The 25,198-nt window shown below is 35.7% G+C and overlaps 1 long non-coding RNA gene across 1 annotated transcript; it reads right to left on the bottom strand.

The window, feature by feature from the left end:
* Positions 1-816: 816 nt before the first annotated feature.
* Positions 817-24,612, bottom strand: LOC106787424. The gene is made up of 3 exons (XR_001381780.1): positions 23,538-24,612; positions 21,831-23,463; positions 817-2,459 (listed from the first exon to the last, which is right to left on the bottom strand). It is a non-coding gene; the product is annotated as an uncharacterized LOC106787424 (long non-coding RNA).
* Between the last annotated feature and the right edge of the window lie 586 nt (positions 24,613-25,198).

The following is a 25,198-nucleotide window of genomic DNA, read 5'->3' on the forward strand; positions in this document are numbered from 1 at the left end:
TTATGTCGTCCCGTCAAAACTATTACACAAAAAGAAAAAGTCGATCTTTATCTGAAATAATTAATTAAATTATTATTATCATATTTTTTTTTTCTATAAAGAATTTTACGACAACATTATAAGCATAATTTTTTATTTAATTAACGTAAGAACAATTATCCGTATTCTATTTAAAACCAGTCAAGATTTCAACATGGTTCTCACGTCGAATTTTGATTTACGCCTTGCGGAGACACTCGAATGACAAGATAGTCGCGTCAAGTTTCGCTAATGGGATTTACATCTTGCTCGAGTTTAGTCAGCCAACAAGATCCATGACTCCTCTAAGATGCACACGTCGCCGTTCTTCGTCTTGTTTGACGAACAGTGCACGATGTAATAATAATAATCATTATAACTCTGTTCCTCTTATTAACTTGCTTCCGAAACTCAGCTTTCTCTCTCTCTCTCTCTCTTTCTCTCACCCACTCGCTCACTCACTCTCACTCTCACTCTCTTTCTCTCTTTCTCTTTCTCTCTCACAACTTTCGTATCACTTGGAGACATCGATACGGATGCCGCTCATTTCGAACGACATTAATTAAGATAGACTTTGCTTATGCAAGAGAACCTTTACTCGCTGTACAACATCAGAGTACATTTTCTCTCATGTTATTATTATCATTATTATTATTATTATTATTATTATTATTTGTTTGGACATGGAAAAAGAGTGTGAATTAAAAAAGAAAAATAATATAAACATAATTTTACTCATTTTAGTGTTTTTTCCCAAACGTTTCATCATTGTAGTCACAGAATGGTGCTTGCAAAAACTTTTGCAATAAAATTGTAAATTCGATTTAAAGAATATTACGAAGAATCGTTGAACTTTGATCTTATAAAAAAAATAACTTTTGTTTCTTTCGTTCGCGTATGCGAGTTTGTGTGTATGCACGTGTTAGTGTGTATGTGTATTAAATTCGTGTAACGAGAGGAAAGATTGAATTCGACTTGCAAACACGAGAGACGAGATCCGATCGATATTTGTGTGTACGCGGCCGCTTTATATCGTACAATATATAAAAGATATATACAGAAGTATGCATTTATATGTGAATTGTATGTATATAGAAGAATACATACGTAGATACATATATTATATACTTTATATAGGATTCGTCTGGTGTGTATTTTAATATGCAACAAGACTCCGTGCATTCCAGCACAGATTTTAACCTTTGTACGTGAACAAAGCGAACGAGGTCGAACAAGGTCGAACGAGGTTCAGTTCAGACGCTATCGTCGTGCTTTATGTTCCTTCCTTTCTCATGGTTTTTTTTTTCTTTTCTTTTCTATTCTTTTCTTTTCTGTTTTTTTTTTCTTCATATTTTTCTTTTTTCTATTTTCTCTTTCTCTTTTTCTTTTTCTTTTTCGTCAGAAGTACCATCGAAGATCCAGATACATATTTTTCCACAGAAAACGAGCGACCGACACAAACGTCGTCGTCGTCGTCGTCGTCGTCGTCGGTACTTCGTTCACTTTTTGACAAAGCTCGAGATTTCGAATAACACAAAAGAAAAGAAAAGAAAAGCAAAGATACAAAAGGAAAAAAAAAAAGCTAAAAAAATAATAATAAACGAAAAAGGAAAAAAAAAGGAAAATAGATCACCCGTTGAAATAATCCAAGTCTCGTTTGCGTATACGAAAAGAGAAATGCCAATTATCCTTTGAAGTAGTACTTACGACTAAAAACGAACTTTATATCAAATGAACGAATATATTTCGCGTAGCTCATATTATTCTAGAATATTTTCGTATAAATAAACTTTCGATCATCATCATCATCGCACGAAGGGGGGTGAGGTGGGGTGGGGATCTCGAATTATAAATAAAATCCGAGACAAAGTGAATAAAATAAAAAATGAATAGAAAGAAAGAAAGGAAAAAAAAAAGAAAAATAAAGCAAACAATTGCCAGTTAGTACAAAGGATCTAACGATGAAAGCGAATTGCTAATACGTAAGAGTTAAAAAGAAAGAAAGAAAAAAAGAAAAAAGAAAACAGAAAAGAGTTAAAAGAAATTTTGTGAACGTTACCCTTGTTTCGGGAGGACACATTTAACAGTCAAATGGGGGAGAAAGAGGTTCTTTCGGTCGTCCCCCCTGGCCCTTCCTTCCTTCCTTTCTTTTATCTTTTTTTTTTCTTTCTTTCTTTTTTCACTTTTCCTTTTTTCTTCCCGTTTTTTTTTTTTTTTTTCGTTTTTCATCGTCGTTAACCGTCTAAGCCAAAGCTCCATGAAACTCTGAAGAGCAGACGGTCGGGTTCTGCCTTTTGCTTTTCGCGCGAAGGATTAACTTCCATCCGTCGACGGTCCGTTTGTTCCTTCGTTCCTTCCTTCGTCCCTTCATTCCTTGGTTCCTTCGTTCCTTCGTTCGTTCATTCGTTCGTTCGACCGAAACGAACGAGCTTTTTCCGTTGCTGTTATAGGAAAAGAGAGGGTGTAATACGGTCGAGAAAAAAAAAAAAAAAAAAATAGCATGAGAAGGAAAAGAGAGAGAATAAGAGAGAGAGAGAGAGAGAGAGAGAGAGAGAGAGACCAAAAAAAAAAAGAAATCAAGCATCATGGCTTTGATAAAAAAAAAAAATAAAGAAAAAAGAAGAAGGGCTGCCAGAAGCTCGCGTCTCTTGTACGAAAAACCGCGTTAAAGTATTCAACCCCCCTTTCCCGCTCCTATATCCCTCGAAGGTAACGTACAACTCTCTTTCTTTCCTTTTCCACTTACAAGCCCATATATAATTCCCCCCATACGTCCATGCCCGGCATCATACACTCACTTATTTTTGCGCTACAACGAACGCTAACGAAAACGCTCATGCCGTTGAGTTTAACTTCGGCTCGGTTCAAACGAAGATGTGCCGAGGACACGTGTATGAGTATATACATATATATATATGAGAAAGAGAGATAGTCGAAGGGTGGAATCGAAAGAAAAAAAAAATCTCTAATACGAAGGGAGAGAAACGTTAGCAACCCCCAACGTGGAAAGTGTGTGTGTGTGTGTGTGTGTGTGAACACGCTCGGATAAATTATTACTTTCGTCATGGAACGTGTCCTTGGCAATATCTGTGCTAATAGGAAATCACGAAGGGCTTTTCAGGGTCTTGGTCTTGATCTTGGTCCTTAATCTAGGATACCAACATTTCGTTTGTTTTTTTTTTTTGTTCTTTTTACCGGCTTGGAAAATAACTTTCCAAGCTTGTCCTTTCTTTACCCCTTTTCTTTTTTCTTTCTTCCTATCGTATCTTCTTCTATTTTATTTTGAACGTCGGAAAAAAAATGCGAGACCGAAAGACCGAACTTACTATTAAGTGCTAAGAAAAAACTACTTTTGTCTCTTCTTCGGGGTACCCCCATACTTTCGTCCTTCCCTAGCCCACCTTACTTCGAGTACTCGTCGTTCCCCATGGCGATACCAAATCATTCCCCTTTCCATAAGACTCACCCCCTCTCGACCTTTTTCTTTTCTTTTCTTTTTACACGTACGTACTTAGATATCTACTACTATTTTCTCCTGTTTTTTTCTTTTTTTTTTGTTTGAATTCTTGATAGAGATATATATATATATATCTAACATTCATAGGAAATCGATTTTTATTTCGATTAGGAACGACGTTCTATTATTATTAGTCTATTCGTTTTATTGTTACTGTTGTTGTTGTTATTTTCTCATCGACTTTATTATTTCGTCAATGAATCGATTGAATTTAACGGAGATAAGAAAAAATTATCGACGTATCATCCCTCCCCCAATTTATTTCTATTTCTCTCATTTTTTTCTTTGTCAATAACGATGGATTATTTACGATAGGCATTACCCTATTCGAGTTATAGGTAATAGTATGCGTATTGGTATATAGCCGTTATATAAAGAAAAAAGAAAAAAAAAAAAGGAAAAAGGGCACGACGTGTAATATTTTTTATTACACGCGAAGTAACACATAAAAGTTTTTATTATCCTGGTCGAGACGAATCCAAGGGAATCGTACTAGACGTTTCATTAAATGTTTTCTATCTCCCTCTCTCTATCTCTCTCTGTTTCTCTCTGAATTCTATTATCCACGGTTCGACTTATGACTCACGGCTTACGAAAGGGAAGAAAGAAAGAAAGAAAGAAAGATAGATAGAGAGGGAGAGAGAGAGAGAGAGAGAGAGAGCTCACCCCCCGACAAATTAAAACCGCCATGGGTAAATTAATGTAACCCTCGGTGCGATGAACGTGTCTAATAAAACAACGTACCGTACCGTGTAATGAGGGGTAGTATAACGGATTTAATATTCCTTTAGGCTATATAGTTGATAGATATAGAGGTCACTGGAACTTTACCCTCTTTTTCACTCATCTCTCTCTATCTCTATCTATCTATCTATCTATCTGTCTCTTTCGTTTTTTTCTTTTCTTTTTTTATCGTACAATTTTCATCCGAGATAAATCTTGATTGGAGAAAAACGATTGGTGAAAGGTTTAACAGGCCAAAATCAGTGATAGGTTGAACGTAGTAGGACTGGACGATAAAATCTCGGCGTACCATTGCTGACAGAATGGATTTACAGTTCGCAGCAGAAAATTCTTGAGGAAGGATGAGAGTGGATTGATGTTGGCTGAGGACCCCGTACAAAAGGAAAGGGGGAAAAAAGGGAAGAAAAATAATGTGCCGTCTGATATAACTGGACGGAGAGTCAGATGGTTACTCTCGCAGTGTGACGAATCGTGGCTTTCTCGCACCTTTACGAGATAGTATGCCTTTTTCTTTTTTTTTCTTTTCTTTTTTACTTTTTTATTCGATTTTCTCACTCTCGACGAAACGGTAGAAAAAAAAGCTCGAGATAACTAGTTGCTCTTCTATATGCCTTTTTGAACGGTACTGAGGATAAGAGTGGAATGGAAAGAAGATTTGGTGTGAACGAGAAAGAAAGAATGAGAGAGAGAGAAAGAGATAGAGAGAAAGATAACGGCCAGAGAGACCCAGAAACCTTTTTGGTAACGGCTCTTCTGCGCCATAAATCTTTCGTGTATTAAAAATAATTGCTTTAAACCACTCCGAGGTACGCGTTTATGCTGTACTTTACGTCTCTAGCTAGTCTATGTGTAAGTATATATGTATATAATATATAGGAAGTATGTATACATATATTTATATGTGTATATATATACATTTATATACATATATGTATATAAATATGACAGAGAGAAAGAGAGGGAGATAGAAACGGTGGTGAATTTCTGTTATGGGGGTAGGAAGAAAGAAAAGAAAAAAAAGAAGCATTGCACGCCATCGTATTATCTATAGGCCGAGCGAGCGAGTGAACGAGCAGCCTTGCATACCAGTCCTCTGTCCAACCCTTTTCTGGGTTCTCCCTGCCCGTTCTTAAATCTTTTTAACGAGAGTGCGAGCGAGCGAGCGAGCGAACGAACGAACGAACGAACGAACGAACGAACGAGCAAGCAAGCAAGAGCTTTTCAACGTTCATAACGACCGAACTCGGCAAAAGAGTGTCTACTTTTTCCGGCTTGTCCCTCGGCGCGGACCCGAGCGTGAAAATATCGTACCCGTGGTTTAATTGAAAACGCGAGCGGACCTTCTGAAGCGTCTCCCTAGCGGAGATTCCGTGCTTTCGTAGTATAATGCGAATGCGAATGTGTGATTTCCTTTTTTTTTTTTGTTTTATTTTTCTTTTTCTTTTCTTTTTCTACCGAAAAGAATGAATGAGAGTGAGATGCGAAATGATGTTCTTCTCGATGAAATCTTTTTCGCAATTGTTTCTCGTTCGATGCACATTAATTTGCAACATTGTTTATATAATATTTCTTCCAAATTGTTTTTAACGATTAACGCGTGTATTCGGCGACGGGGTATGGGGTGTGGAGAGAATTTAATTTGAAAAAGTAATTCATAAATTTTGAACCGGTTAAACTTGGTTCCACGTGTACACGTTTAACCTTAAATAATTGTATAATTCCGTTTTATTCGTGAAATATGTGTAGATTAAATAGTAATATGTATATATGTATTCATGCGAGTGGCGAATAGTTAGAATATGAAATTAGATATTACGATGAATTGTTAATTTTGTATTTATATACAATATATATATATATTTAATCCTTCCTTTAACCTTGTTTTTTTTTTGCAGTTAAAATTAATATTAATAGGAATATTTGTGTCTTACGTTAAACGCGTTAACTCGTCATTGCTCGATTTTTAATTAAAGAATTTTTATCACATTTATATGAACAAACGTAAAGATTATTTCTTCTTTAACTCCTAGCGATGACGAAGATAAAATGACTCGTAATTTACTAGAGTGACTACGTTCGAGCAAAGTGAGAAAGGGAGAAAGGGCGATTTTCGAAAGCCGACTGACTGCTCACCCTTCGCCGAAGGGTCGGCCGTCTCTATGATTAATATGACAATACCACCAGGATTGGGACAATTTGCGTAACATCGGACGAAATTGATCTGGCGGTCTCCGGAAACCGTTCGTAGCAGACCCTTCATTTCCTTCGTAGAAGCGTTAATTACGGCCATTCGTTAATATTATAGTTATCAATCTGTGAACCATTCGAGGCGTGAACTGTAACTTTTTTTTTTTTATTTAATTTTTTTCTTATTTTTCAACGTTACTTATTACACAATTTTCCCGTATTCCCATATTTTTCTTCTTGCGTTTAAAATATACAACAATTTTTAATTAATTGCCAATTTCATTGAAACCTTATTTATATAATAAATACATTAATTAATATTATATTTTTCCGTTGCTCTTTCTCTCTCTCTCTCTCGCTATCTCTCTTTTCTTTTTCTTTTTTTTCTCTTATATATATATATAGAGAGAGATAACAGAAATATTGTGATAAATTCTGTTAATGTCAGAAATGCAGTAGACCCGATTTATTTCTAGTATTCAATTTGAAAAGATAATAATAACCGTGAGTTCGAACAACTTTGTTGAATAGTAGGGCACGACGGTGTAACGATGTTACATAAGTAAAATCAACAGTAAAATGGAACGAAGGAAAGAGAGAGAGAGAGAGAGAGAGATATTGATGCAAAATACCGATTTAATTTACCTTTCTACGATTTAATTGCAACAGCCAATTCCGCATTCGGACTTCGTAGATTGTTCTGATTCTTTTTGAGAGCAGCCGACGTTTATTCCGTTAACGGGTTCTTCCGGCGTTTTATTGGCTTTTAAAATATCTAAAAACGTCAAAAAATAGTTTCGAATCTCGGATCGAAGTCTTCGTTGCTCGTTTAAAACATAGTACAACGATTATCCAATCATTTCTTTTCCTTTCCTTTTTTTTTCTTTTAAGTTATGAATATATTTTTATTCGAACACGCGAGATGAGATCATATTTAAAACGAATACTTCAATATTTTCAAAATGCCTTATTCCTAACGTCTTCCAAGGGAAAAACCTCACAGCATTTTTACGTTAACGTGTATGCGAAATTATTAAGCTACATTTTTAACCACTTTCTCACTCTCTCTCTTTTTCGTTCTCTATTTTTGAGATCGCATTCCGCGAATAATCTAAAATTTTTCCCCGTGTTAGTGGCAAAAAAACAGGGAGAGTTTGCAATTTTATCATGCCAGGTGCCGCATCTGGTCTGTGTATCTCCGGTTACGCGGTTAACAGGATGAATTTTGTAAAAAAAAATGGTTAACGTTATAATGAGAGAACGTGTGTAAATGTCTAGTCTAGTCTCTTCTCTCTCTCTCTCTCTCTCTCTCTCTCTTTCATTTTCTCAACTAGTTAAGTACTTCTCATATCGTTTCATCGTTAAGAAAATATTATTTTATTAATGTTCTCTATTGGAGTGTAATTTACTTGTTACAATTTTGACGAATTACCGATAAATCGATTTATATCGAAATGATTTAACGTTAGGTTTTATTAATACACATTATAAATATATATATATATATATAAAATAAATATATATATATATATATATATAAAAATAGGGAATATATATATATATTTCCCTATTTTTTGATCTCTTTCGAGTTCGATCTAAAAGAATAAATTACTGGTGGATCAAGCTAACGATTAAATTATAATGGTAAAGCTCTCTCGCGATCCAACCAGGGTATTAATGTCCGTAGATGAATCGTTCTATTTGGAGAGCTTTACCGTCGTTCCAAATACACACACATTCACATACACAAATGAAGAGAAAGAGAAAGAGAAAGAGAGAGAGAGAGAGAGAGAGAGAGAGATAGAGACAGAGAGAGTCATAAATACGCATATGCATACATACTTCTATATATAATACATATATATACATATCTATTTTATGTTCCACTATTCGCGTTGAAAACACATGTTCAACGTACATCTCTCGACATATGTGTACGTGTGTGTACGGGTGTGTGTGTACTGCCACACCCGAGCCTGGCACTAAAGGGCTACCCGTCATTAACGTTTTCCACCTCTGTTTGCTCGTTCCGCAGAATATAGGAGAAAAAGAGAGAGAGAGAGAGAGAGAGAGAGATAGAGAAGAAAAAAAAAAAAACCTGGGTAAATGCATGTACTCGATAACGTTCTCGGGTTTTCTATTTTCTTTCTATTCCTATCTATCCTTCTTTATGTAAGATGATTCGCTTCTATGCCAGAGAATATTATTTCTATTTTATTTGATTATTTTATTCCTTTTTTTTTTTCCTTGAATTCATATTAGAAAGTTATTTGAACAATTAATGTTAAACCGCGTACGCGCCTAGGTTCGGAAGATCCGATTTAATGATTGAACAAGGAAAAAAAGCAAGAAAGAACTTTCGAACTTCAATTTTCAATCCGTTTTTCCTGTTCAAATAACGATCTAATTTTGGTAAAAAGTTTATAACGTTACGTCAAAATTGATCGCGTTCGTTAAAATATTCGGGAAAAGTTCAAAGTTATGTTATCGCTTAACGTCGTATTCGGTAATGATCATTAAAAAGTCATCGAGTTCTACGAGCAAGTAGCAAAAGCGGATTTTGATCGGGGAATTGATCGTGTAAGTAATAATTTAGTATAAATTCTATCAGAGAAAGAGAAAAATAGAGAGAGAAAGAGAAAGAGAGAGAGAAAAGATGTTGGAATTAAGTAGTAATATCGATATTTGGTCTGCCTGTCGATAACAAATTTATCACATAAAAACTTTTCGATCCGATAAAAGAATCTACGATGAATATTAACCTATTCGAATAATATCAATTCAATTCGATAATCATTATTATTTTTTTGGATTTAACTAAAAAAATTAACATTTGAAATATAATCATTCGTCGTCTCGTAAAAACCAAAAAAAAGAAAAAGAAGAAAAAAAAAGCAACAAAATATCAAAGAAATCATTACGATCGAAAATACGGAACAAATGGGTCGGGGGGAGAGGAAGTTTAGGAGGGGGACGAAAGAGAAATTGAAAAAGATTAAAGAAAGTGACGGGGGGGGGGGAAAAACGTGGGGAAGAAAAAGTCTTGTTGGTACTAACAGAATAAAGGAAAAAAATGGTTAGACGCGTTAAAGAAAAGGTGTTTCTCGTGAATGCTTCGGGCTATACTACGAGAAAACCAAGAACGATGGTCGTCGTCTACCCAAAACGTATTCGACCCCTTCAGAATACGCGCGTTAGCGAGGGCATGATAATTTGTGCCGTGACAATCGTACCCACGGGACCGCTTTTCCGTCGTTTGTTGACACGCGCGTGAACCTTGAAACCAAGGAAGAAGGGGTTGGACACATACATACACAGACAAAATAAAAAAAGAAATATATTATACTCGGTTAAATCTTATCTTTGTTAATAAATGTTTAAGTCCAATCTTTAATTAAACATTTTTCTATAAATTATCTTCTATTTTTGTTGTTGTCTATTTTTAATATTAATTTCTCTATATATATATATATTATAATTTGCTTTATATTACCGTAACGAGACGTATTAATTGATACGAACGCTAATAGTAACCAACATTGGAAATTAGAAACGTTTATGAAAATGAAATGCGAATGTTCTATAGGTAAAACATATTTTACACATATCTACGTATAATATGTATATGTTTATATATTTATATATATAGAAATATATACGTGTGTTTATACATAACATATATATATATATATGCTATTATGTGCCTAACTTACCGCAGAATATTCGACATTATCCAGACGCAACCATATTGTCGAGATCACGAAGCCCACCAACGAATTTTAATCCTATCGATCGATTTCCCAAATCGTATGGTTATTCGAGCGTGATATGACTATACGAAGGGTATCCCTAATCAACGGAGGAACTTTATAGATTATCTTGATGATCCAATTAAAGAGTTAAATCGATTTGACTTTTTTATATTCTTTCTTTCTCTTTTCGATTTAAATGTGTATACGATATTATAATATAAAAACAAAAACATAATGTGAATATTAAAGATTTATTTTAAACTATCACTTTTTTTTTCTTTTTTTTTACGAATTAAACACACATAACTATATATTGTATTATGAAAGACGATGTTAAAGGGAAAAGTGATACGTTCTGTGTGAGTTTAATCGAACTTAGACTCTCCAAGTATTATCTATCTCTCACAGACCCACTCACTCACTCACTCATTCACTATATCTATCTATCTATCTATCTATCTTTCTCTAGGAAGTAGAACTCAAGAGGAATATGGATGGCCATAGAGAGCTGTTGCTTGTCATGGAATACCTAAAGCTTCTATCTTCTATCGTACAGCGATATGCTTCGACTCCCTAACATTGAGTTAGGTTCTCGATCAGTTGGACATTAAGACTAGCTCTAATAGAGTATCAGAGAGAGAGAGAGAGAGAGAGAGAGAGAGAGAGAGAGAAAGAGAGAGATAGGAAGCAAAATATATAGAGAGAGTATCATGTTGAGAGTCGCTCAAACTCTCTTCAATAGATGCTTTATTCTCCTATGTTTGTGCACGTACATATCTCTAATACAACTATAACTTCAGCAGTTAATTAAGAAAGATGCTATTATTTAACCTAAACTCGACTAACTTTTGAAACTCTAAACATGGCTTCGCTACTTTTTATATTACTACGTGTATATACCAATATATATATATATATATATATATATATATGTATATATACACGTAAAGCCGTTTTAAGTTTACTTCCCGGATCTCTGAGAGCGTAACGCAAAGTAACACGGTCGTTTTACACTAATTACCCTTTCGAATTTCAAGCCAAGTTTTGTCCATCCAATGCTACTAAATTTCTTGTTCAAGAGTTTAACTCAGAAAAGAACTTTTTATTTCTATCATTTCAATACGAGTTTATTATATCTAATATATGAAAAGGATTAAGGAAAATTTAAAAGAGAGATATACAGTGCGGTAATTAACTATTAAAAAATAACCTTAGAGTAATATTCTTAGGGTATAGAATTATACATATAATATATATAAATATCAATTAAAAATATATTTATTATAAAAAATAGGAGAGAGAGAGAGAGAGAGAGAGAGAGAGAGAGAAGAGGTTGCAACGAACATATGTACGTGCATATGTCATTTTGCCACTTGTAATAATTTACGTAACGTGGTAGAACGAGCAACGTTGACTCTAATTATACATCGCTCGTTAATGTTCCTTATAAAAAATAAAAAGATATTATCCATACGAATCGTGCTACGAAGAAAAAAAGAGAAAGAGAGACAATGCGAGAGAAAAAATTAACGAGAGATAAATCGTTCGTCTTCGTTTAAAATCATCTATATAATATACAACCGATAAATTTAACAATATATTTTCAATCAAATTAGAAAATGTAGAATGAAAAAAATTGAATGAACGGAAATAACTAATGTATATTTGATATTAAAGAAAACAAAAATTGAATGATTTAATCAGTTAATTACACGAAATGTGATTTCGAATCGATCGGAATGATCTCGATTGGAAGTTAGTCAACTGATGGACAGTTATCGAAGAATAGGATAAGATCAGGTATCCGTATTCCCGTTCCAATATACATGAATGATAAGAGATGTGCAATGTCCGTTTAGTAGGTACATACCTAAACACGTACACGTACGGTACAACAACAAGAGATTGTGTTACAATAGAGTAATGCGGGCACCCGGTAGATGTGCTATATTTTGATATAATGCGAGTCTCTGCCGTTTATATGTGTATGCTTTTATGTATGCATGTGCGTGTGCGTGTGCGTGGTCCATGCAAACGTCCAAGATCATGCTTGACTAATATATACGTGTGTATTTGTGAATGTATAGACGTGTATACGTATACATATATATATATATATATATACATATACACATACAACAAAGAGAGGGAAGGGGGCAGATAAATAGAGAGATAGTTAGCGAGAGAGACAGATATATGAATGCATTCTCTCTCTCTCTCTCTCTCTCTCACTCACTATCTCTTTCTCTCTATCTCTGCGTATATAAACGTGGTCTTGTAATACACGTTACAAAGTGGTCGTAGGAGGTACAGCCGAGTAGAACGAGGAAACACATCGGTATATTCTCTCGCGAGCGTGAGTCTGCGTTTAAACTGGCGGCCCATCAAAGCTGTTACTGCGACAATATGACAATATGACAATAGACGTCGTCGTTGACGACTACTACTATGATTACGACGACGACGACGACGACGACGACGACGATGAGGATGACGCTCTTGGGTTCTCTACCGATCGACTAAACACCGAAGGGTCAACTTCAACCTTTCGAATAGTATATTATGATCGGTCAAACGATCTCGGAATAGTTTCCTCTGGAACGAAAACTATCACGAATAATTATCCTTCGTTTATATTATTACACTTTGTTTATTTTACTTTGATTGATTGATTAATTGATTGAAATTATAATTCTCTTTAAATTATATATCTGCATAAAATACATAAATCAACATTTTAATTCCCGTGAAGATTTTTATATAAATATATATTTTGTTGTTGTTGTATACCTTTCGTATGGGTTAGTTGACTAAAATAAATTTATGCATAAATGATAATTTCGAAGTTGTGATAGAGGAAAAAAAAGAAAAGAATTTATTAGTGTTTTACTCGTTTTACAAACAATTATCCGTATACTGTACGCATAGAGATGAAGAAGATAGAAAAGAAGAAACAATTTCGTCGGAGGAAGAGATTTACACATGAAAATGTTACACGCAGTGAAGGTATCCGCCCACCCCCCTCCCAACCCCACATCACGCGTCGCGTTTTCCTTCTTTCTCGTTACCTTTTTTTTTTTCTCTTTCTTTTTTTTTTGTTAATGTTATTTTTGTTTCTTCTTTTTTTTTCCCCCGCTATCCTGTCACGTCTTCCTGTTTGCACGGTCGCGGACTATCCTGCTCCCCCCCCTTCCACCCCCTGTGCTAGTACTCGGGCGTCGGGTAGCACGCGATTCGCTGGCACGAATCGGAACCTTGTGTACATTGCGTACACGCCGTGGAGCTTCTGTTTGGACAACGCCGCCGATAACGTCGTTAAATTCCCTTGACGCGTGTTACCCGCGTTGACCATCGTGCGAGCTACGAACCACGACGCGTAAACTCCATTTACAAAACAATAAGATTTATTTTTGCGTTCCTCGATCGTTGTCACTTTCCCCCTTCCCCATTCCCCTTACCCGTAACTCAAGTTTTCATAACCTCCCACTCTTTTAAAAATCATATTTTCTTTTCAAGTATCATTTTTCTCTCTTGTCGTAACTAAAATATTTATATATTGGATTTTCTTCCGACAAGAAATGAAAAAGATACTTTACTTTTTAAATTGATATAATTATTACATTTGGATCGATGTCGAATTTATAACGATCCTACGTTAATTTCAATTATGAAATTGATTAACTTTGATATTCCATATTAAAAAGTAAAAGCCGTTTAATCTTGATCATATTTTATTTCTATTATTTATTGGCAAGAAAGATTATTTATTGTTCGTAGAAAAGAGGAAACGAAAATTTGTAATAAAATTTCTTACCACTTAATAAAGTATCATAGTTTGAAAATGAAATGTATGAGTAGAGGAGAATGTGTTTTAGGTATAGGATAGAATATCGTTCGTGTATGTATAGTCGAATGTTCATGCTATATCCTGCACGACCCAATTGGCCAAGTTTGATAATACAATGATAAGCACCACACCGGTATCTCTACGTATCTCTGTGTATCTACAGACATGCTATGCAATACGTAAACGAGGAAATATTACGGTCCTCGCGAGCGAGCGAGCGAGCGAGCAAGCAAGCAAGCAAGCAAGCAAGCGTGCGGCACCCGTGGCTCCGAATTACCTACAAATCCCAAAGTGCCGATATCGTTTATTTCTCTCGTGTTTGCATAATTTGTCCTACTATAAACGATCGACGTTAATTAAACGAAATCGAACGTTAAGCGTATTCCATATATATATATTTTTCCTATTTTCTCTTCTTTTTATACATTTATTTATTTACACATTTATCTTCATGATATTCCGAACGAATAAATTCTATATAACACGTATGTTTATATAATGTATATATATAAAAAATAGACAAAAATCATCTGTTTTAAAAAAAAAAAATATAATATAAAAGGCAAAAAGGTACGAACGGGAGTAGGATATTTTTTTAAAAAAGAACAAAAAAACAGAAAAAGACGTTTTTAAATTTGACCTCGTTAAAGGTAATATCTATCTAAACGAAATATCGATAAGACAAAAAAAAGAAGGTCGATTTAGCTCGAGCAAGACGGAGATCGAGAGATGTTGTTTCCTACAGAACTAAGGAGAGAGTTCGTGATAATAAAATACCGAAGAACGAAGCGGAAACGAAGGAGTCGGTGGGTGGGTGGGATAGGAGGAGGTGAGTGGGTGATCATCGGGTGAGGAGGTTGGGTAAAGTGGCGGAGAAGGGAAGGTTCGAAGCGAATAGCATCTAGGTATAAGCCCATAAACAAGATGATACGATCTAGGTGTAACGATGTTTCCAACAAAATTAGAGGGAAGCTGCAAACAACCCCGTCTCAGTTCTCGTTCATCCCCGTTTAACCTCACACCTATTACTAGTACTACTACTACTACTACTATTCTCTTCCCTTCGTCTCAGCATTGCTCTGAGTCCTCATCCCTCCCTTTTTACTCCCTCCCCCGTCCTCATTCTCCTCTACCCTATTTTCCTCCTGTTCCTCTTTCACCTCTTCTCGTTCCCTTCGTCACCAATAGTAGTTTCCTTCTCTCCTCGCCGCGTCCACCGCAGCCGGTTCGCGCCACCACCAGCAGCAAGCAACAGCACCAGCACCACCATCACCACCACCATCAACCAGCACCACCAGAGCACCGCGACAACCCTTCATTCGACTCGTTAGGGTGGCTCGAAACGCGATACCAAACAGTAATGAAAAGCCTATCCCGTGCTCTCGGTTCTCTCCTCCTAGAGCCGTTTATGCCCGGGCCTTGCGAACGCGTAATGCGTTCGTACAAGGCTCGCATTATCGATGCCTGTACGTGACAGATATCGTGGAGTTTCACAAATGAGCAATGTCAGCACGTTGTCGTTCGCTTGCTTGCTTGCTTGCTTGCTTGCTTGCTCGCTCGCTCTCTCTGTCTTTCTGTCTCTCTCTTGCTCTCTCATACAACATTATTCGTTGAACGTTTACTCCTCTCTCGTTGAGCTTGTCGAAGGTTCAAATGGTCTATATTGGTCTTAGTCCTCCCTTAAGATTTTAATCGCAACGATTAGTGTATGCCTATAACAATGATTTTTCTGATATCTGTTGTGTATAATATGTTAGTATATATTTTTACACGTTTTGATAAGAGTATTCACTTACGTTCTTTTTACGTGTCGTTATTTCTTCCAATTTTGTTAGAATCGTCGTAAGACGATTATCGTATTTTTAATTTTAATCTATCTATTCCCACGTAAATTTTTTGTCTTAAAGTTAAAATATATAGAGAGGAATGTTATTATAATGAAAATTGTAATGTAAATGACAAATGATGCGTTAAAATCTCGACTTTTTGTTAACGGAAATAAAACAACGGATATTCAACATCGACAAAAATTTCACGAATAATTAAAACATCTTTTTTATTGATTTACCCAATTAAAAAAAAAAAACAAAAAGAAAACAGTTTTTATAATGTTAAGCATAATAATGATTTTAATATAATACCATACGCGTAATATAAATACTTCTCGCGAATTTGTTTCCCTTTTTCAACAGATAAATCATTGATCGTAATAATTCGTGTTACGTATCGATTAATCATTCTTATACGATATCCATTCACTTATATCCACCCCCTTGTAATCGTATTCGATTGGATAAATTTGAAATAATAGTAGGTACATAACGATTTACCCGTTGTCAAAGTGCCTTTTCGATGATGAATAAATTATCGAGAGTAAATCCTATTCTTCTTTAGATTCGTTGTGACACATAACTCGTTTTCTTTTACTACCACACCCCTATCGTATACTCGAACAATAATTCGTAGGAGATATTTTCTTTTCCTTTTCTCTCTCTCTCTCTCTATCTTTTTCATTCACCCTGTGTTTTCTTTACTCGCGTGGCTTGTTGGAAGATTAACAAATACGTTCGTTGATTGTGCGAATCGTCTTATTTTCGTAGCTCGATCGTTAACAGAAAGAAAAAAAGAAACGATGCGTTAAATAAAGCAGATATTTCTCATCGTAGGTTTAATCTCTCTGGAAACGAATACCACCTACACCCCCTCACCCTCCCCCCTTCCCTATGTTACCCTATCAAGAATACAAGTACCTATATATACTGTAAATATGTGTTATGTATACGTCACTTACACACGTGTTCACCAACGACATGGATTTATTAGTATTTACGTTGTGCAATATGCAAAGCCATCGAACGAACGAACGACGTCGTTTTACTTTCTTTTCTCTGAAGTAAAAATAGTCCCGTCCTTTATTATTTTTTTTTCCTCTCTCTCTCTCTCTCTCTCTCTCTATCTTTTCTTCTTTCATGCTTTCACACGTGTGCAACCCTCGGGCAGCATAGTTCGTAATTAATTCGTTTGATTTATATCAGTGAAGGACTCGGAATGCTAATTCGTATTTACTTATTAGCAACGCATCCGAAGCTAGCAGTCTCCTCCATATTGTTTCACGGACTGTCTGCGTACGTTATTGGGGTGGACTTCCCTTTCTTCGTGCCCTTTATAGTTTCTCTATCTCTCTCTTTCTCTCTCTCTCTCTCTCTCTTTTTATCTCTTTTATTCTTTATCTCACATTTCGCGTTTTTCTCCGTCCCGCTTCTTTTGTATCTTTGTTTCACCAACCTACCTTCCTACGCTCTCCTGTTTATCTCTTTCTCTCTCGTTTCTCTTCGTGGTAGTAGTAGTAGTAGTAGTAGTAGTAGCATTATCTCTTCCATCCTTGTTGCACGATCCCAACGATGGCTCAGGTTCGTACAAAGGACACCACCGAATAGTCCGGAGGGTGTGCCGGGGTGAGAGACAGTCGATAATTAAAGTAGCTCTCCTTTGTTCGAACTTAGATCGATAGGTCCTTTGACGAAGTAGGTGTACGAAAGAAAATTATACGTCTTCCTTAACCCCCACCCACCAACCCCCTTGTTAACTTCCGGTTTGTTTCTTTCTACTACTGAGATACTACTACTCTCCACCCCTTATTCGAGAGTATCCATTCACTCGTCTATTATTTCTATCTCATTCTTTTTCACTTCGTTCAAATAAATGTTACTTGTTACTCTCTTTATCTATCTATCTATCTATCTTTCTCTTTGCTTTTTCTGTTTCGCGTTTTGTTTCCATCTATGTCACTCTCTTTCTCGTTACACCCGTTCTTTCTTACGTAATCGAATTTTCTAACACAAACTTCCTCGTACTCGATTTTATCATTGATCACCCGTTATAATAAATTCTCTTTTCTTAACGATGCCAATTTAACTTTCGGGAACGATAAATATCTAAAAAAAAAAAAAAAAAAGACGTAAAATTCATAGTCTATACGAAAAATAATTATCATCTATAATAAGTGTGTCATTTTTCGTTGGCTTATTGTAAGAGGATAAAATACAAAAGATAAAATATAAAAGAAAAAACAAAGAAGAATAATATGTTTTTAGGTAATCAATAAAGCATATCAGAGGGGTTTGATGAATAATATTGTTGTATTAGTGTTTGAGTAACTGACATTTTCATTGACTTTTCGTCTTTAATCGTTGATCGTACGGTCGTAAATTAAAAACGATTTCGAATATGGCCCGCTAATGCGAACGGTTTGTATGCAAAATGGTTTATGATTGCTCCGGTCTGCGGTACGCTAAAATAGATTAACGTCGTCACACATTAGTTAATGCCAATGAAGCTGCGATGACGTTAAATATTGACGGTAATGCTGCCCCTCTCGTGTGCAAACTATAAAATCTATCGGCTTCACTGAAATCCGGAGATACGAGTGCTCGTATTATTAAATCGTCACGATCGTGCAATTATCACAATGTTCCCCCGTCAGTTGAAACGATTTCGACGAATTTCCATGCGTTACCGACTTCTACTTTTACTATGCTATCCAACCTACACTATATTAGCGTTTAAGATTACGCAAACAATGCATTTTAAATAATATTAATATTAAAAATATGTTTTCTCTCAATATTTCTTTAATCATCAAACCTAAATAATATTCTCAATAATTATATTTTAATAAAAAGTAAACTATATAAAATGTTCGTGAGATTTGTAACTTCTTATAATTACTCTTCGTGGTAAAAAGATATGAAACATTGAAAACTCCTTAACGAAAATTCATGATTTACTTTATAATAATAATCTGATAATAATGTCGAGAAAAGTTAAATAAGGGTACATATTTATCTGCGACTCGATTTTATTTGGAACTAACCCCCCCCCCCCGTAACCGGTACCTCAGATTAACAACAAAGAAGCCCCTCCTACGTAAATGCATACGATCACGAACGCGACTGATTTACACATCCTTTGAACTCGATCAATTCGTACGACGGCAGTGATACCTTCTCACACCCTCTTCCTCTTCCTCTTCCTCTTCCTCCTTTTAGTTCTCACCCTTCTAACTCCCTCTTCACGTATCTCCTCCTTTGAGCAGGCACGACGAGGCATTTTAAGCAAACTGCAAGCGAGTCCAAAGAACAGAAAGAGAGAGAGAGAAAGAGAGAGAAAGAGAGAGAAAGAGACAAGGAAAGGTATCGTGAGGGTTAATTAAAGTATTTCAATGGATATTCCTACATCGAACTATCCCCCATTCGGCTTTTATTCGGCTACCCTTTCGCCGACGGACACTGCAAACAAGCGCCTCCAGCGAGAATCCAACATCAAATCTCTTTCTCTTTCTCTTTCATTCTCTATCTCTCTTTCTCTCTCTCTCTCTCTCTCTCTCTCTCTCGCTCTCTTTCTATCTATCTCCCTTTTTTTATAGATATACAAATACATATATCTATATACAACATATATATGCATCTATACACTTTGGACACGTTGTTAATACGCAGAGGAAGTTAAATATTGCCAACAATTTCAACGAGGTACTTTGTGTACACACACAAAGAAGAAGAAACGCGTTATTATCCCATTGGATATTATAGATATATAGAAAAGTATATATTTCCTTTACTTATCAAATCTAACAATAAGTGAACATTTGTTTTTCCCCAAAAAGTTTACATTCAATTATTTATTTCTTATTAAATTTTGAAAAAAAAAAATAACCAATCTCAAAATATATTCGTCCGAGAGAGAGAGAGAGAGAGAGAGAGAGAGAACGATAGAATATATTAATATTACATTTAATAAATTTCAAATCTATTAATATTACATGGAAGAAAACAAAACAAACCAAAAATAAAGAGAGAGAGATATATATATATAAAACATTTATTTGCATATTAAATTTTCTAACAAAAAAAAATAAAATAGACATCCAGTAATATTAAAAAGAAAAAAAATATACATGTATAAATAAAACCCAACCGGTATTATAAACGGAACAAACTTAGCTTACTTACTGAACGAAACTGGCTTGCCTTGCTACCTACCACACAACCTACCTTCATATTCCGTGTATTTTCGCACATTCTCGCAAAACGGGACAAAGAGATGGAATGTGAATGAGAAAGAGATAGAGATAGAGATAGAGAGACAGAGAGATAGATAAAGAGAGAGAGAGAGAGGGAGACAGAGAGTTGGTGGTACATATCTCTCATACGTGTTTGTACACACAGAGGCATGCGCGGGTGCATACATAGGAGCGGAACAGAGGCGGTATATTGGTTCAAACCCCGCGCACTCAGCGCTCATGAATATGCCGGAGCACGGTGGTTCGACCCTGCCAGCAATTCTCCTCCACCCGGTTTGAACCCCCGGTCAATCTCGCTCCGACTACATTGTATCGAGAAAGGGATGACCGAGGAGAAGAGGGGGAAACGGGGTTTAGTTGGTTGCCGGTGAAAACGGGCTTGGGAGGGGTGAGGTTGAGGGTTAGGGTGAAGGGGGATGGGGATAGGGGAGTATTGGGAATGACGGAGGACGTGTGCACGCGCGCACAAATTCGCTCGCATCCTCTACTACCTGCGAATAGACAGAGAGAATGAGAATGTGTGTATGTGAGAGAGAGAGAGAGAGAACGTTTCAAGCGTGTTTATATCGAACGATTTTCACAGGCGGGGCGGGAGAGGGTGGAGGCCTTCCTCCGTTTCCATCGATTGTTATTTCATGGATAAAGCTCGAGCACACTTGCTCGCTTGCTTGCTTGCTTGCTTGCCTACTTGCTTGCTTGCTTGCTTGCTTGCTAGCTTGTTAATTCGCGTCACTTCGATAATGTACGATTCACGAACGAAATATCTAAGCCCTCGTTTACATTGCTTTTACTTTTACTTTTATGTAAAACTACTTTTGTACCTATGCCACATATTCCCGAGCAAAAAGTTTTCTTACACTTGTTGATACAATTTTATTAATATTCTTATATGTTTTTGTTCTATCATTATCATGATATTATCTATGTTTAATATTCAGCATCATATGAAACAAGTGTGTAAGATAATTTGAAGTATTCAATTAGAATAAATTATAGTTACATATAATGTTATTAGAAACAATAAGAATATTTTGAAACGATCAATATTTATTATAAAACGCGTATAATAAATTTATTCGTTATCGTTATATTATTTTGTTTAAAGAAAATTACGATGATGATTACGCGCGTTCGAGGAATAAATTTAGTTCACTTTAAGGATCGAATATTTGTCGATCTAAATTCATTTGTTTTGCCAGTATAGAAATGGGGACAAAATAAAACTACGAGGAGTTTAACCAAACTTGATAGTTTCTCGATAAGGCGAATCACCCTTTTTCTAAGCTCGGATGCGATGATACGCGTATTCTTAAGTAGCGTCATATTCATATCTTTATCTCTCTCTCTCTCTCTCTCTCTCCTTTTCTCTTCCTTTCTTTCTTTTTTTCTTACTAGTTGTACCTTACTACACTTCTTGTTATACAAAGCGTTTTCTTTATTACCTCGTATGCTTCTATTACCCTCAGCTACGTCGTTTTATGCGGTATTCTTTCTATTAGTAGTAGTAGTAGTAGTAGTCTCGTTCAACGGATAATATTGAAATTTCTCTCAAAGAACGAAAGAATAAGAGAAAGGTGGTTAATAAAAAAAAAAGAAAAGAAAGGAGAATGAAAAAAAAGGAAATAAGTGAAAGAGAAAGAGTGAAAAATAAAGAACAGGAGGTAGCCTTGCTTTCGTATTTACTATTTCATAGGGTGTATTGTCACCCGGATAATGCCTTCCGTCCTAGTACGTTCACTTTGCTGCACTTAAAATCCTTTTTCGTGGTGAACCCGATAACGGAGGCCAGAATTTCATTTTCCTTGAGACAAGAGTAGCTCTTTCGTCGTTCTAAATTCAGTTCCACGGAGACCGCTTCTTCCCCTTCGCCTATCTTTCTCATTTTTTTTCTTTTCTTTTTTACTTCTTTCATGCTATCTATCCATCTCCTTCCATGCCGCTGCTATGTCAAATTTATCACGAACTAGAACGATTTTTGTTTGAGCTTAAAGATGATAGATTAGTTTCTTACACACAAATACAAGTTTCTTTTGATTTCTACTTTTGTTTTATTAATCGATCATTAATATTATATTTTTGTATTATACTTTAATGTAATATTTAAAATAACAAATGAATAAATTTGTTATCACGTAGATATTCGTAATTTGATGAAAATAATAGATATTGTATTTGATATATAATACATCAATTTGGGTTTATTCATTTTAGAGAATATGTATTTTTTAACAATCATGATTTTTGTGCGATTTTGTTAAAAATATTACTAGGAAATATGTAAATATTTCGAATGAATTCACGAAACTTTTCATTGTGTCAAACGCACAATCGTATCGTCATTGGACTTTTAAAGAAATTACGTTCGTCGAATCGGTTCTATCTTCTTCATTCAAGGAAGAGTATACTTACGAATATTCAGACAAGTATAAAAGATCATTTTATGATCATTTATCTTGCCAACGTTAAGAAAAACTTCGAGGACGGTATATAACGTATATAAAACGTAAGAGTCAGCAGCCGTTTTCCTAATCGACCCAAAACGGAATTACTTAGGTTAATTTCGTCTCGCGATCTATTAGCGATCATAATTCCGGATTAAATAACGAAGATTTTATCGCTAACACGGTTATATTAAGCTTATGAAATATTTTAAATTAAACCTAATATAAATATAACAGAATCTTTTTTTATTCTCATTTATAAAATATGAATAAAATAAAAATCTTAATTAGATTTAAAAATAAATAAAATAGATTTCAATAATATCGACGTTATTTTATACGATGCCAAGATAATTATATACAAAAAAAAAAAAAAAAAGAAAAATTATTTAATCATTTAAAACACGATCCTCCTACACTCATAATTAAACGTAATTTAATATTCAAAAAAAATAAAAGTATTGAAAATAAAATGGCCAAAATTAATAAAGAATTTTCTTTCGTTTCGTGTTATATGATATAATCTATCATACCGAATGAATTTCTCACTCGAACAGAGATAGAACATAGAATTTAGTCCATAATAACATAACAAAAGCCCACTAATCATCTATAAAATAGGACCGCGAGTGCTTTAAGGAAGAATGTTCTTTAACGTAAGAGAGGACAATACAAGTAGAAGGATCCCCGTCTACAGGTCGAATGTTTTTGACGGTTGACCTCGAGTGTTCTTCTTGTACTCGAAGCAATTCGAGACGATCATATCTCCTTTGAAAATCGTTCGGCGAGATCTTTGTAGTTCGGTTTCCCTCTTCAGTAAGATCCTCTCTCTCTCTCTCGTGTAGAATCGGACAACGAATACGAAGACAGGACAACTATGACAAAGAAAGACTATTATCAGGACCGACTTGAATAATCCGAACTATCTAAGAATTTTAAATGCGTCTACTTTCGTTCATTGGTATTTCCATCTGGAACATATATCGCAAAAGGTTGCATGCGATTTCGGCGTCTCTAATCGAGCTTTCGTGTCTATCATACTTGGATCGTATGATGGCTGAGGGGATGACTACCTCGAGGCTTCCTACGGTGATTAGGAAAGTTACCGTGTGCTTGAGACTCGAAGCCCGCCGTCTGAGCTTGTACTGGTGCTTGTCGACCATCTCATTCTATCTGTTCTCTCTCTCTCTCTCTCTTTCTCTCTTTCTGACACACACACACACACTCCATGTTTCGCTCTCCAATCCCCGTTCGTTTCACCTGGATATCGTGGAGCCCACCTACTAACGTCCCGCCTCATATCTCGTTGCTGTTGTAATCCTCAATTAATGCACAAGTAACGCTAACTACGCAAACTCACAAACTTTCCACACACATCGGTGCTTCTACCGAATGAGGGAGAAAGATAGAAGGACGAGTGTGTGTGTGAGAGAGAGAGAGAGTGAGAGAAAATGTACGGAGAGACTAAGAGAGTTGTTAGAACGACGCTACACTTCTACTTTCTCTCTTTCTCTCTCTCTCTCTCTCTCTTTGACACACAGACAAACACATACTAACTTCGTATTAGGTAGGATATAAACGATACGCAGGCAAGAGAGATAAAGAGAGAAAAGGAAGAAGGAGATTGCTTCCGTCGTCGTCGTCGTCGTCGTCGTCGGCGGATTACGTTATCCCCCAAAGTACTGAAACGGAGTGTTGCTTGGGTGTTGTTTACAATTTGTTAAAATTAAGACGATTTGCTGGAGCGACCGAAAAGAGAGTGATAGAGAAAGAGGGAAGAGAAAAGAGAGAAGAATCTTGGTTCTCGGTTCCTACTACCCAAGATCGTTCATGCATACCTCCTCGAATCACGATCGTCGCGTAAATCCTTTCTCTGTAATTCAGAGCGACATCGAAGGATCCCATTGCGAGTAAGCGATTCGTTTTCATGAACCTGGACAACCTTGCGTCAACCCTTGCGTGATCCTATTATTCGTATTACGTTTATTTCTTATCTTCTTCTTCTTCTTTTTATTTTTATTTTATTTTTTTTTCGTGTCTTCCTATTTTTCTTTCGCTTCAGTTATTTTTAAATGGGATAAAAGATTATCTCTAAAAATATCGATAAATGTTATATAAAATTTTGAAATTGTATTAATATACAATATATATTTATATCGAGATTATAAGTGAAATGAAAGAATACATTTGTTTGTTATATTTTGATTATATTCGTTTAAGTCTCTCTATGAATAAATATAATCGTATTTAAATTCTAACTAAAAGCTTGACGCCATTTTCGTGATAAACTATGTTTCCGATAGATCGAATCGGCGAATCGAAATCCTACGGAATTTTACCGAACGGGATCTCTAGCTGCTAGGAAAAGAGATATCCATACGCGTGAACGCACGAACACGTTCGATAAATTCCAAACAGCGGATCATGGTCGGTCCAACGAGAGAGATCGGCCGTGAGGACTCACGGGAGGATCGGAGGGTGGTAGTGGGTGCTACTGAGAGAACGTTACGAGAGAGAGAGAGAGAGAGAGAGAGAGAGAAGTAGAAGGACGGGCAACTAACTCGCTGATTAACCAAATACCAGGTCTGCTGGACAAACGTCCGAACAAAC

The sequence above is a fragment of the Polistes canadensis genome, unplaced genomic scaffold (genome assembly GCF_001313835.1).
Source record: "Polistes canadensis isolate GaletaPanama2010 unplaced genomic scaffold, ASM131383v1 scaffold_100, whole genome shotgun sequence".
Lineage (NCBI taxonomy): Eukaryota > Metazoa > Arthropoda > Insecta > Hymenoptera > Vespidae > Polistes > Polistes canadensis.